Source organism: Rattus norvegicus, chromosome 3 (assembly GCF_021556685.1).
Source record: "Rattus norvegicus strain SHRSP/BbbUtx chromosome 3, alternate assembly SHRSP_T2T, whole genome shotgun sequence".
Lineage (NCBI taxonomy): Eukaryota > Metazoa > Chordata > Mammalia > Rodentia > Muridae > Rattus > Rattus norvegicus.
This window is the reverse complement of record NC_141536.1, coordinates 45,420,633-45,435,926: the sequence shown is the minus strand read 5'-3', so window position 1 is coordinate 45,435,926 and position 15,294 is coordinate 45,420,633. Positions and strand designations below refer to the sequence as shown.

The window sequence follows — 15,294 nt, the reverse complement described above, 5'->3', positions numbered from 1 at the left end:
AATCTTCACAACCATACTTAACTGCCTAATTATAATTACAAATAACATATCCATCAAGTTCCTCAACTCAGTCACTCAATACAAATCTTTTAAGATAACCCCGTGTATTTTAAAATTGTTTAATTTAAAATTATTTTAAAATTGTTTAATTGTTTGATTTAAAATTGTTTAATTTAAGATTGTTTTCTCTAAAATATTTCTAAAGAAGAAAAATTCTTTTGGACCGTTTCAAGTTCACAAAACTAAAGAATCAATGGAGGTGACAACATACACTTCGGAATACACATACATATATGTATATATCCATACATTCATTCTAGGCCAAAGTCGACTCCCAGCTGTGTTAGTTTATCTACTTTCCCTGTGCTGTCTCTGCTGACATCACTCAGACTCCAGATGCTGTGAATATACATGAGCGATGTGGGGAGCAGAGGGAAAGAAAATCTGGCAGGTCAAATTTGTGTTTTTCACAAAATTAGATGTCTGAGCAAACAGGAAAAGATATTTAACAAATTAAAACACTTAAGATGAACACATTTTATAAAAATACTAACATTTGGAAATGAAATATATTGATAAATATTCTAAATCACCCAACTTTGTAAAATCTGGTTATCACACATATTCATAATTTGATGCCTGTTAAAAAATGATACATTTACATAGTATCTACCATATCCTAAAACAACAGTTAAGAATAAAATACATTCTTAAACCTCACCTGTTCAGTAACTGCAATTCTTATGGAGTTAAGCTTCAATTTGTTGAATTTGACAAATTTCTTATTAACTCCAATTCTTGCTAATTCTGGCAGATACAATTTTCCACAAGCAGTTTTTTTTTTCTCTCTCTCTCCCTAAAAAAGAAAGGTATTTAATTATTTTGAGAATTGAGAGCACTATATTACTCCCCCCAAAAAAGCAGCAAAATCCTGCAAATGAAATAGAAGTCACCATTCCCCCAATGCTGAAGACTGGACTCAGGGTAGCACCCATGCCAGGCACACACTCTTACATCATCAGCTCTAAACCAAGTTTTAATAATTATCTCTTGAAAGCATAGACTTATTTATCACCCAAGCACATGTTATGCATCAAGATTACTCTGCTACACTGTGATTAAGAATTGTGCTTTCTCTACTGACTTTGAAGACTAACATTTTATAGCTCTCATTACTCCTTGAGGTCTCTTAAGAATAATATTTACTTATATTTTTTAAAAAAAATCAAAAAAAATCAAATTATTATATAATAGTATAGGTTCAATGCAAATTTCTATACTTATGCATACAGGACCCTACTAGTGTTATTTTTCTTTTATCTAGAAAACTTGACCACTATGATCCCCACAATTAGTTCATCACTTAATTATTTACAAATATACTGAAGATAATAACATGCAAGATGCTAAGAGTTGTATAAAATGTACAAAATGATAGTGTTATAGCAACACTCTCATCCTTTAATTACTACTGTGTTGCCCAAAGCATTATTTTTCAAAAAGATGCTGGACACCCTGAGTTTGAAGTCACTCTAACATAGTGAAATTCTGTCAAAAACCACAACAAAACACTATTACTCTCTCTACTTTTCTCCTTCCCTCTCTGAACACACTTCAGAATTTAGAACTTTAGATTTTCCACCCATAATCGCAAAGGGATAAACACTGAGGGAAAGGAGTTTCATTTTATTTGCAGATCACAAGCGAATGCAAAGTGGCAAACAACTTTGTCTCTGATAAGAGTAAATTTCAGGCCCTGGATCAGAATATTAAGTCTGGCATTGCTGACATTCAGAACCATGCGGGGGCTGACCAGTGTATAACAGAGTGTTTAGCACTATCTTTGACCTCTATACATTATATGTTAGCAGAAATAACTAACTTGTGACAATAAAAAATTTCTCCAAATATTGCTAAATGTCCCTTGGAGGGCAAAATCATTCTCAATTGAGAAGCATTTCTATAAAGATAATCTAAGACTATGCATCTTGAGACAACAATATCCTTACTTATTGAACTTATGAACCAAGGAGTTCTGGAAACAATTTGGCAGTTGTTGAAAAATTTAAACACAGAATTACTAACTATATGGTTCACCAAATCCATTCTTTGAAATATGCTACAAAGTATTTAAGACATGTCTTTAATGCAAGACACATACATGCATGTGTTTAGTGGTGGGATTCACAATACTCAAAATATGGAAATAGTCCAAATGCCCATCACATGATGAATAAACAAATTCCATCATATATACATACAATAGAATGTGGCTATAAAAAGGAACATAGTTATGACACATGTATGTTACCATTTGGCTGACCCTGAAAACAGGAAATAGTATGTAAAGGCTGGAAATGTAGCCCAGCCAGAGTGCTTGCCTAGGTGTATAAAAAGATCTCAGTTCAATCCCTAGCACAAGAAGGAAGGAAAGAAGGAAGGATGGGAGGGAGAAAGGGTGAGAGGAAGGGATGAAGTAGTAGGAAGTCAGGTCTAAAAGGTAACATGTGTACTGGTTTTAACTTCCTAGCTGACACAGCCTAGAATCACTTGAGAAGAGTTTGAATAAGAGATTGTCTACATCAGGTTAGCCTGTGGGGGGACTGTCTTGATTGCCTTTATTTATATGGAAAGACACAGCCAGAAATTGGTGATACCATTACCTGGTTTGGGACCCTAGACTGTGCAAGAATAGAGAAAACTGAGTACTAGGCATACCCTCACTCCTTACTCTGTTACTGTGGACGTAAAGGGTCTACCTGCTTCAAATTCCTATGCTGACTTCTCCAAAATGACAGACAACTGACTAGATTTATAAGACAACAGTAATTCATTTCTCCCATAAGTTGCTTTTGTCAGGGTGCTTTTATAACAGCAACAGAGACATCATGTGAGTCATTATAAGTAAAAAATATAATGACCTGCTAGATGAAATGTAGACAATTGAACTGGTTGCACCAGTTTGGACTTCTCATCAGTGTGTGCGGTCATTATGCTAGTCATTCGTTTAGAGTAGCTATACTTTGTTGTTTCTCTGGTGGCTAAAGTGATTGCAATTTTTAAAAATAGCTATTGACCATTTGGGTTTCTTCTTTTAAGAAACACTTTGTTCGACTCATTAGCCCATTTGTTGAATGGCAGCTTTTTCTTATTTATGTGTGTGTACATCATTTGTGTGGGGAGGTGTGGTTTTAAATTTTTGATATTTAATTTATGTATTCTAGATATTAACCACTCTGTCTGAAGTATAGCTGGCAAAGATTTTTCTCTAATTCTGCAGGCTGTCTGTTCACTCTGTTAAGTTTTGGGTTTTTTTTCTTCCCCTATATAAAAGCTTTTTGATTTCATGTAATCCAATTTGTCAATTCTAATGGGTATTTATACATCTAAAAATAAAATGTTTTACAACTGAGGCAAATATAATGGCCCTCCTCCACTCAACAAAATTATGAGCTATCATATTCTTCAAAGTTTTACAAGTGGGAAGATGAAAAGCTCTAGAAATGGTTGGTAATAATACGGTGATTCAACAAAGCAAATATACTAAACACTTCAAACACTTCAGAACTACATACCAAAAAGTTAAAATGATACATTTTACCAGGTCTATTTTATACCACACCCCACCCCAAGACACACACACGCGCACGTGCACGCGCGCACGCACACACGCACACACACAAACGCACACAACACAACACAACAAAACAAAAAAAACCAGAGTCTACTACAAGTGTACCTGTATTTCAGGATTTTTTGGCAGTCTTGAGGATTGAACCCATTGAACCTAGAACTCTGTCCATGCTAGGTAAGCATTCTATTACTGAACTCCAGTTCCTATTGAGGTATTTAAAATACAGAATTCACTTTCACAAGAGACATATATTCCAGGTTCATGCATGGAATAGTGAGCAGTTAGCTACACTCAAAGGACGTTGCTTCATCTGAGTTACCTATACTCTCAAAATCAGAAAAATACAGAATATGCTACACGTACAACTCACATCTCAAATTTAATTTTCACAATCTTTATTTCATATAGTTATTAAAGGTGCAAAAAACAAAAACAGCCCAGGGGCTAGGGATAAATGATGACAACTACTTTCCTTAGCATATGGGGGTCGATGCTGTCATCCTGCAGCAAGAGCCAGGAAGGCAGCACTGCCTCTAACACTCACTCTTCACTCAATTACCTCTCCTCAACTTTCTCATCCACAAAGAATAAGAGAACGTCTGTTTCACACAGCTGTTTAGAAGAAATCAATGCACATAGAAAAACCACAATGCACATTTAACATAACCACAGGCATAAAACAAACAATGGATGCTACCTCTATAATCAGCACTCACCATCTTAGAATAGTCACCACTTAGAGGGCCTCAGAACACCAGGTACACTCACAAAAATAAATCTATCATATCAGAGACAGGGACATATATGTTCAGAATTTAGCAAAAATGTTCACTAGTTAAACTGTACACAGTAACATAAAAGAGATGTGAGGGTTTTGCTGTTATTGTTTTGGAGAGTGTTTTTTTTGGGGGGTGGGGTTAGAGACAAGGTTTCACTGTGTAGTCCTGGCTGTCCTGGATCTCACTCTGTTGACCAGGCTAAGCCTCAAACTCACAAAGATCTGCCTGCCTCCCAAGTCATGAGCCACAACCATCTGGCTAAAAGAGAACACCTTCAATTCTCAGAAACAGAAGCAATGTAAAAGGTTTCTAGATCAAAACTAAGTTTCCACCTATCAAAAAACCGAAGATTTAAGAACCCACTCATAATAGATTCACTTTGATATTTTCTCTAATATATTTTATTTTGATCTGTGCATTTTGCCTGCATGCATGTATGCACACCACTTGAATGCCTGGTGCCCCTTGAGGTCCAGAAAAGGGTGCCAGATCCTCTGGAACAGATGTGCAAACATTTGTGTGTGGTCCTGTGGGTGCTGGGAGCTGAACCTGAGTCCTCTGAAAGAACAAGGGCTGTTAAGCACTGAGCCCTCTCTCTCTCTACCCCTGATATAACTTCTCTTTAACACATTTCTTACCACAATATGAAGTGTTTTACATAACCAGGATGACATCACATAGACACAAATACTCAGAACCCTTATTAGCAAAGTGTATAAAGCAAGTATCTACTTAAAGCTTGCCACTTAATCTCTCAGGGTAGTATTTGACCAGAATGTGATTATTTTAAGATTATGTTCATGTTAGCTTTAAATCAGTTCTCAAATATTTATAGGCACTATACAGAACAATGGCTACCACAAAAGCAGATCTTTCAAAGTGGAATTAGTCTGGATTTTTCTAACTTTCAACTTTTCCTAGGGATACTAACATATCAAAAATGCCTAAACTTCATTTAAAATCATGAAGCATTAAGTCATTCAGGCTTCACGTTGTGTCTCCTACTTCACTGGTTTACTCCCCACTCCTCTATGTAAATATTAATACTCTCAAACTAACAGTAAAATATTTCAAACAACTCCAGATTTGGGATCTCACTATATTTCTACATTCAATTCCTCTATTTTCTGACTTGTGGAAGACAGGAACTTTTTTCCTACTTTTTCCAGTATAATCAGAACGAGAGATAATACTAAATACTAATTCTTTAAGTAGGATTTTGTTCCCACCTTTTGGTTTTTTTGGGACAGGGTCTCACCAGCCAGGACCTTGTTATAGATGGGCTGGCCTCATTCTTGCAGCAACCCTACCACTTCTGTCTTGGGAGTACTGGAATTACATTTTAAAAGCAAGTGAAGGGCTTGCTGAGTAGCCTGGTGTCTTAGTTTGAGCCCCAGAGCCCAAAAGGTTGAAGTGCTGAACTGACTTCTGGAGGCTGTCAGACTGTCTCTTCTCTCCTCCTCCAACCCACTGTGTCTGTCTGTCTCCACCCGTGTCTGTCTCCCTCTCCTCCCCCACAAACACCAATCAAGAAACCGGTATTTTAAAAATTAAAAACCCACTCCAACTTCCATGTACAAGACTAAGAATTTAGTCTTGGAATATAGCTATCTACCACACTGTCACTAATTACAACATCTAAGCAAAATATTTGCTAAGTACTACCATACAGAAAGACAGTAATATAAAGTAAAAATGCCTCTAGGATCAATCAACTTAGATTTGAATCCAGACTTCACCATCTACCCACTGTTCTAGGTAGAAGAAGATATTTTGTTCTGGAGCTAGATGCTAAAGTTCACCTACAAAACACACAGCCCTGCTAAGTCTGTTGCCCCAATACATCCAAAATGTCAGACAGAGCCTGGACGGACTATCCTAGATACTAATCAACACTGCCACTGTGCATTACCGCATGAAACCATCACTACGGTTACAGCCCTCTTAAAACTGATAAAACCATTCAACCAAATGTTTTTTTTTGGCAGCTGAGAATACCAAACTGTCACAAAGCAAAGTATGGATTCTCCAGTAAGAGCAGCAACCCTACAATAAACTCATCCCAAGGGACCTGGTGTGTGTACTCAGGTAAGGCTTTCATAGGTAGAACCATCACGAAAACACTGTTGAAACACTGAAAACCAAAAAGGCCCAACTGCTTCCTGTTCCCGATTTTCACACAAATGAACCTAGGTACTAGGTATAGGGTTCACATGGCAAGTATGAAAAGATGACTCCGGTCCTTGAGGTTAAACTCTAGCTTTCTAACTAGACTAACAATGCTTTATTATCAAAGGTCTTAGCAGGTGGGATGGACGTCCCAAATCTAATAAAGGAGACCAAAGTAAAAGATCATAAGTTGTTCTTTTGACAAGATTTAACTTTGTTTTGGACAAAGTCAAGACAACTTTCAGCTCTTGTTGTTAACCATCTCTACTACGTACTTCATATGAGTTACTGGCATTCCTTTAATTGTGTGGTGGGGGTGTCTACACATTAGCACAGGCATCTGAGAGCATCTGCAGAGCTGAAGTTACAAGCCACTGTGAGCCGCTGGATGAGGGTGCTGGGAACAGAACCTGGGTGCTCTGCAAGGGCAGCACACCTTCTTTACCACTGAGCGCTCTCTCAAGCCCTACGCAATAAAATCAAACATTAAAAACGAACCACTTATCGAGCCAACATGGCAAGACGGGCACCATTATATTATCTTCGTTGACAATCTGTCCAGTTTCTAACTTCAACCTAAGCACTTGTCCTGTTGCCTTACTTACACTAAGTTTGCAGCACTGCAACAGACTTTTAGGCTGCGTATTGATGCACATACCTACGGCAGGAAGATCACAACGGTCAGTCTGGGCTGTGTAGGGAGAAGCCATCTCAAAAACATACAAACAGAAAAGCAGAACCACCGCCACAGAAAACCCCAGGGCTACTTTCAATCAAAGTTAGAGAACAAGGTTAGAGAACATCTGTCCCTGCCTGACCTATAATCAGTTACACAGACCAGGCCAGCCTCAAACCTCCAGATTTCCCCCGACCTTTTCCTCCCCATACTGAGAACTGTATTTCTTCGCTAATTTTTAAGGCCTTTTATATTAAACCTTTACTAGTGTTTGGGGAGTGTGTGTGTGTGTGTGTGTGTGTGTGTGTGTGTGTGTGTTTGTTGCTGTTGTTGTGAGACAGGATCTCACTATATGGCCCTGACTGGCCTAGAACTCATTTTGTAGTTCCGGCTGGTCTTCAACTCAGAGATCAGCCTGCCTCTGCCTCCTGAGTTGTGGGATTAAAAGTGTTCACCACTGTCTTGGAGTTTCTATTGCTGTGAAGAGATGCTATGACCACAGCAACTCTTATTGAAAACATTTCATTGGGGCTGGCCTACAGGTTCGTTATCATGGTGGGAAGCATGACCGCACTCAGGCAGACATGATGCTGAAGAGTTCTACAGCTTGATCCACATGCAGCAGGAGACTGTGTGCCACTTCTGTGCATAGGACACCCAGACCAAAGTGACCCACTTCCTCCAGCAAAGCCACACCTAACAGAACCACTCCCTCATGGGCCTATGGGGGCCAATTACAAACTACCACGGCCACGAGGTCGAACTTGGTTGTCATTTTAACTTTTTTTTTCCACTCTGTGCTAAAGTGGGATTAAGAGCCTTTAACTACAACACTTGGAAAACTGAGGCAGGATTGTAGAAGTTTAAGGCCAGTCTGGTGTACATAATTAATTTTAGACCAAGCAAAGATGCTGAGTAAGAGCCGATCCCCAAATTAGTAAGTAAACAGTCACAAAATTCCTTAAGACTCCTTTGAAATGCTGGCATTAATTCTTTGACAGACACTGAGCTCGACTCACAGGAAAACTGAGTTCCAATAACCTACAGCAGCGGTAGCTCATTTCTACTTTACTCAAAAATGGAAATGGAATCAATTCACAGACCAGTACTCAAGTGGAGCAATACGGCAGTAATGGTACAGCAGGAATAATGAAACTTTAGTCTGAAAACATTCAGGATTGAAAGTAATGCTTCTCTGAAGGTTTTAAAGCCAGTGAGTCAAACAATTATGCGAGCATGCACTCTCCTGAAATTCGGTCCATCCTCTCTCCTTTTCTTCCCTAAACTGTAAGTTCTCCAACGAAGGAGGAACTAAAGACAAACACAAGTAGACCATAAACAGGGTTCTGCCAGTTGATAGGCTAAAGGTTGCCTATCTAGGGGGATGCAGAAACGTTTGCAAGGAGATGACATCCAGACCTAAACCAGTGAGAGACCCAGAGGTGAGGGGAAAGACCAAGGGGCCCGCGCTCCCCATCATGCCCCGGACTCCACCGGCAACCTGGCTGGGCAACGTGACTCAGGAAAGCCCAGGGCTTGCGGCGGCCTAGCGAGTTAGGCTTCCGGACGTCCCAGGCCCGCCTCGGGGCTCGGCTGAGGCCTTCTGAAAAGAGGTCGCAGTCTGCACCCTACCTGGCCTAGTGGCGACGCGGCGGCGAGGGCAGCGCCTCACAATCAACAAGGACCTGGCTCGGAGACACAGCGATGAATCAGCCCGATTCCATTCAAAAGAGTCGCCCAGGCCTCTGCTGAGAAGTACTTCCGGGTTCCCGACTCTCCTTCGGCTTCCTTTCCTCTACCGCCAATTGGAATCCGCCGGGGAGTGAAGCCGGCTGAGGGGCGGGAGGGGAGCTCAGGGCGCACGCGCGGGCCGGCGCTGGTCCCAGTCCCCGGGAGGCGGAAGTCAGGAAAGCTGCTCCGCCCTCCTGACTTTCTCACCGGACCAATCCTACTCCATGAGGTCTCCCTGTTTTGGAAATTTTTGGAGGTGTCAGCGTTGTGGAGCTCAGAATCTCCTTGGTTCTATCCTTCGCCTTTGAAGCCTTCCTCAAAAAGTAAAAACTTGAATTAAGGTTGTCTTGGTCACTCGAAAGGCAAAAATGAAAGGGGGGAAGGGGAGATGGTTAGAGATAAACAAGCTCTTTCCATATCCAAGTTTACCCCTTCTTGCCTTCACTGCCTAAAAAGGGTTATAGAGCTCAAGGAAATCGACGTTTTTACAGTGTTCCTGCCTCTTATTTTAGCTGTTTCCCTATGCATTGAAAAATACTTCTCTGCATAATTATCAATAAAAGACCTTTTATCTTTGCTCTGTGTTAGATTTTCAAAACAAAGTTACTCCAAAAATTAACTGACAAGTTTATATCACACCAGAGGACTAGATATAATCTCCATTTAGGTCACTCAACATGTTTATGTTACGACTCCCAGTTTCTCAACGCATCTTTAAAGCGTTTCAAATAAAAAAAAAAATTCCTGAATCAAACATCCTAATGGAACTACTGAATAGTAGAAGAGAACAGATTACAAAATCATTCCCCTTTAGTAAAGCTCACAAGGAATATGATTATAACTCACAAATATACGGTTGTGATTGTATATGCTTGCCCCAGGGAGGGGCACTGTTAGAATGTGTTGCCCTTTTGGAGTAGGTAGTAGTGTCACTGTGGGTGTGGGCTTTAAGACCCTCATCATGGCTGCCTGGAAGTCAGTATTATGCTAGCAGCCTTCAGATGAAAATGCAGAACTCTCAGCTATTCCTGCACCATGCCTGCCTAGACACTGCCCTGCTCCCACCTTGATGTTAATGGACTGAACCTCTGAACCCGTAAGCCAGCCTCAATTAAATGTTATCTTTATAAGAGTTGTCTTGGTCATGGTGTCTGTTCACATCATAAAACCCTAAGACAATGGTTAAAACTTACCGGCCTGGAAACTAAGCACTCTTGCTTTTGCTGTTCTTCCGGAAGACCCTAGTTCATTTTCCAGCAACCACAATGGGCTGCTTACATACAACTGCTTGTAACTTCATCTTCAGAGGATTCAATGACCACTTCTGTTCTCCCAAGAGCACCCCACCCTCACATGCATACATAAACATACACATTTTAAAATAATGATTTGGAGGCTGGAGAGATGGCTCAGCAGTTAAGACCACCGACTGCTCTTCCAGAGGTCCTGAGTTCAAGTCCCAGCAACCACATTACAACCATCTGTAATAGGATCCAGTGCCCTCTTCTGGTACTTCTGAAGACAGCTACAGTGTACACATATAAATAAAATAAATAAATAAAGTAAAAAAAAACAATGTTTGTATTAATTCTCAGAGAATTAATAAACATTAATTTAAACATATCCACTTTTCAGCTCATTCTATAGCCCCTCTCTCAAACCTTCCTTCTCTTCCCGCCCAACTTGGAAACATTCCTTCCCATCTAGTACAGTTTATGTTGTTCATCTAGTCTTGGGAATGTGGTTGACCTACCAGGGAGTCACATAATAAAAGAAAATTATCTCTTCCTCTCCCTTTCCTTTGCTAGTGGTGGGATCTGATACCCACCTTTCCACCGCTGTGCTGGGATTTCGTCTGGCTTCTGCTTGCTTAGATCTTATGCATGTTCTTACATCACTATGAGTTCTTATGTGCAATCGTGTCTAGAAAATGGTTCTTTTGATCCACGACCTCTGCGTCTGGCAATCTCTCCATCTACTCTTCTAAAAAGATCCCTGAGCCTTGGAGGAAGGGGTAAGATATAAATGTATGATTGAAGGCTAAGCATTCCACAGACTCCTATTCCCTGTGCTTTGTCTAACTGAGAGGCTCTGTGTTAATTGACATCTACTACAAGAAGCATCTCTGATGAAGGTTGAAATATGCTCTGATCCATGCTATGTATTAGAAGTCATTTCAATACTATGTCCATTCATTTGGCAGAATAACAGGATTGAGCTCTTTCTTAAGGCCTATGACCTATCTAGACACAGTTCTCGGCCCCTTTAACAGTCCCATCTAATGGAACAGACCTTAGATACAATCAGAAAGTGTTGGTTACTCTCATAACATCTGTGTCACTATTGCGTCAGTTGACATATCTTGTCAGGCCAATTGTTTCTGTAGTTTGCAGAGTTCAGGACTAGGTGAGACTGATGATTATTTTTCTCTACTCGTAGCATGTGGGATGATGTCATCATGCAGGTGTAGGCAGGGACAAGATAGAACGAGGCCTATTGTTGGACAAGAAGGAAGGATGGGCAGGAGAAAAGTTTGAGGGAAGAGAAGGAGACTGGAACGGAAAGGACTGGAGACTAGAAGAGACTGGAGAGAAGCTGGGGAGAGAATATGGAGGCTGATGTTAAGATCCATTCTGTGTATTTACAGGTTGTTATGAATATTCTTAAGGAATGGATGCATATAGGGCTTTATATGTTTAGGTGGGCAATTATATCTTATCAATTGGATCAGATGTTATTGTGTTGTTGTTCTTACATGTGGAGAATTGAGTTTGGGAGAGTGTGTGGTGGCAGAGACACTGGGCTGCCACAGAGTTAGGATGTGTCTTTCTGGCAAGATATCTACCAGATACCTTGGGGTACTGCAGTGTCGGATCTAGTGGGGGTAAAAGAAAACCATTTAATATAATTTTACAATAACAGTAGCATACATTGCATCTTCTAGCACCATGAAAGTTAGCCAATAGAAATGAAGATTTCAGGTGAGTATGAGTTTGGTTTCTCTGTGTTCTTTGTGTCCAGCATGTGGACTCTTCAACAACAGGACAGGCTACCAAGTTGTAGGGAATATTCAGGCGTATGGACAATAGCCTGAAATGCTTGGGTGTTGGAACATATGACTGCATTGGCCAACAACTGAAAAAGAGGTAACACATTACTGGTTTTTATTTATTAGCATGTGGTGTCTACTTGAGGTACTACTCTGTATTGTATGGTAATACCATTAAACCTCTTTTCATGTATGTATTTGTATATATTTTAGCAAGTTTCTTAGTAGAAGGATTTTTTCAAAGATTTATTTTTATTATTTTTGTTTATGTCTGTAAGTATGTCTGTGTGAATCAATGCCACTTCTGTACAGGTGCCTTCAGAGGTCAAAAGTGGGCATTAGATCACACATAGAGTTACAGAGTAGTGAACTTTCTGACTTGGGTGTTGGAAAGGGAACTTATATTCTGGAAGAGCAATAAATATGCTTAACCACCAAGCCACCTTTCCAGTCCCTAAAACATTATTTTTAATGTGTTGAGTCTAGTGCTCAACATTACATGACGGAACCTTTTAATGTGTTCAATAAGCTAATGGAAACAACTTCTGAAGAACTAAAAGAATATAAGGGAAAAGAGTACATCAAAAATTAGTAAGAACTAAATAGCCTGAGTGTGCACACCTTTAATCTCACCACTGAAGAAGAAGAGGGGCTGGAGGAGGAGGAAGAGGAGGAGGAAGAGAAGGAAGAAGAGGTGGAGGGGGAGGAAGAAGAGGAAGAGGAGGAAGAGGAGGAAGTGGAGGGAGAAGAGAAGGAGGAGGAAGAGAAGGAAGAAGAGGTGGAGGGGAGGAGGAGGAAGAAGAAGAGGAGGAAGTGGAGGGAGAAGAGAAGGAGGAGGAAGAGAAGGAAGAAGAGGTGGAGGGGGAGGAAGAAGAGGAAGAGGAGGAAGAGGAGGAAGTGGAGGGAGAAGAGAAGGAGGAGGAAGAGAAGGAAGAAGAGGTGGAGGGAGAGGAGGAGGAAGAGGAGGAAGAGGAGGAAGTGGAGGGAGAAGAGAAGGAGGAGGAAGAGAAGGAAGAAGAGGTGGAGGGGAGGAGGAGGAAGAAGAAGAAGAGGAGGAAGTGGAGGGAGAAGAGAAGGAGGAGGAAGAGAAGGAAGAAGAGGTGGAGGGGGAGGAAGAAGAGGAAGAGGAGGAAGAGGAGGAAGTGGAGGGAGAAGAGAAGGAGGAGGAAGAGAAGGAAGAAGAGGTGGAGGGGAGGAGGAGGAAGAAGAAGAAGAGGAGGAAGAGGAGGAAGTGGAGGGAGAAGAGAAGGAGGAGGAAGAGAAGGAAGAAGAGGTGGAGGGGGAGGAAGAAGAGGAAGAGGAGGAAGAGGAGGAAGTGGAGGGAGAAGAGAAGGAGGAGGAAGAGAAGGAAGAAGAGGTGGAGGGAGAGGAGGAGGAAGAAGAGGAAGAGGAGGAAGTGGAGGGAGAAGAGAAGGAGGAGGAAGAAGAGGTAGAAGGGGAAGAGGAGGGAGAGGGGAGGAGGAGGGAGAGGGGAGGAGGAGGGAGAGGGGGAGAGGAGGCCAAACTCTGTTAGTTCTAGGACAGCTATGAGTTCCAGAGCTATGTAATGATACTCTGTCTCAAAAAAAAACTTAAAATTACTTTTAAAAATGACAATTATTTTAAAGATATAAGTTGTAGAATTGAAAATACATTAACAAAAGTGATAACTTTACACAACGGGTCTTGATAGCAGGTTTAAGCAAGGGAAGAAAGAAAAAGCAATTTCAGTATGGGTCATTGAAACTCTACAATTTGAAAAACAGAAAAATTAATGAAGAAATATGGAAAGCTCTTCAAAGACCTGTAGAACACATTCAAATATTAAAAACAAAAGTGACAACAGCGCCTTGGAGGTCCCAGGGATCTATGTCTTGCTTCAACAGTGTTTGGACAAAACTGACCCCGGAACTCCCTCTTTGTTAGCTTCCAGCCTTACAATCTCTTCAGTTGCAGGACCTCTTCATCATCTTTGGCTCCTAGGACCAGCCAGCACCATCTCTTCGCAGTTAGGTCCATACTCATGGGTCATCCATGACTTCTCAGATTTCTCAGGATTATTCCACCAAATTATTATCCCTGTGAACTGCCTGATCAACTTGCTCCCAGAGGCCTCTTACACCTACCTCTATGGGATACTAATTTGATCAGATGGCATAGCTCTGGTGGGTGTAAGCCACTTCTTCCTCCAATTGGGAAAGGAGAAGCCAGAGCACACCAAGTAGCTTCTCAGGTTGTAGAACAAACGCCGGCTGTGTACTCTTCCAGGATGTGCAGAAGCCATCTCAAGATGAGTGGGGTAAAACCCAGGAAGCTACAGAGGCTGCCTAGGTTCTGGAGAAAAACCTGAATCAGGCCCTCTTGGATCTTCATTTCCTGGGTTCTGCCTGCACAGACCTTCACCACTGTGACTTCTTGGAAAACCACATCCTGAATAAGGAGTTGAAGCTTCTCAACCACCTGACCAACCTCCATTGGATGGCTGGGCCACAACCAACAGACTGGTGTGTCCCAGCCATCTCTGGGTGCATATCTCTTTGAGTGGCTCACTCTCAAGCATGACTAGAAGGCCCCCTTGCCTTCCAAGGGGCTCACTCCTCTGCATCGTACCAGCCGCCTCAGGACCTCCACCTGGATGAACCACTCAAGTCACTAGGCAACTTTCTAGTCACTCTGGAGCCCCTCCCAAGTCTTGGACCAGGTAAAAAATATAAAGCTTTTTGAAACAGAAAAAAAAGAGCAAAAGAATCCTACATCCAGGATTATTACATTTCAAAACCAGAGGAAATATTAATACATTTTCAAAATGTATTTAATAAAGAAAATAAAGAGAATTTGCCAATAAAAAAATCTTCTCAATAGGAAATACTAAAGAGAGTCCTTCAGTTTCAAATAAAAAGGTACTAGATATTTCAAACCACATGAAGGAGTGAATATTTGTAAAGACAGTTGAATAAGTAACACACACACACACACACACATATGATTGTAACTCATTTTTCTATTTGAGTTAAAGGACTGAGTGTGATGGTTTGTATATGCTTGGACCAGGGAGTGGCAGGATTAGAAGGTGTGGTCTTGTTAGAGTAGGTGTGTCACTGTAGGCTTGGGCTTAAGACCCGCATCCTAGCTACCTGGAAGTCAGTATTCTGCTAGCAGCCTTCAGATGTAGATGTAGAACTCTCAGCTCCTCCTGCACCATGTCTGCCTGGATACTGCCATGCTCCTGCCTTGATGATAATGGACTGAACCTCTGAACCTGTAAGCCAGCCCAATT

At 41.1% G+C, this 15,294-nt stretch overlaps 1 protein-coding gene across 1 annotated transcript in view; it reads right to left on the bottom strand.

The window, feature by feature from the left end:
* Positions 1–9,032, bottom strand: part of Psmd14 (proteasome 26S subunit, non-ATPase 14) — a 92,732-nt gene extending 83,700 nt beyond the window's left edge. Inside the window, exons 1-2 of the mRNA NM_001025689.1 lie at positions 8,891–9,032; positions 722–856 (exon numbers count right to left, since the gene is read on the bottom strand). The gene's annotated coding sequence lies outside the window, so the exon portion shown is untranslated. The remainder of the gene's footprint in view (positions 1–721; positions 857–8,890) is intronic.
* Between the last annotated feature and the right edge of the window lie 6,262 nt (positions 9,033–15,294).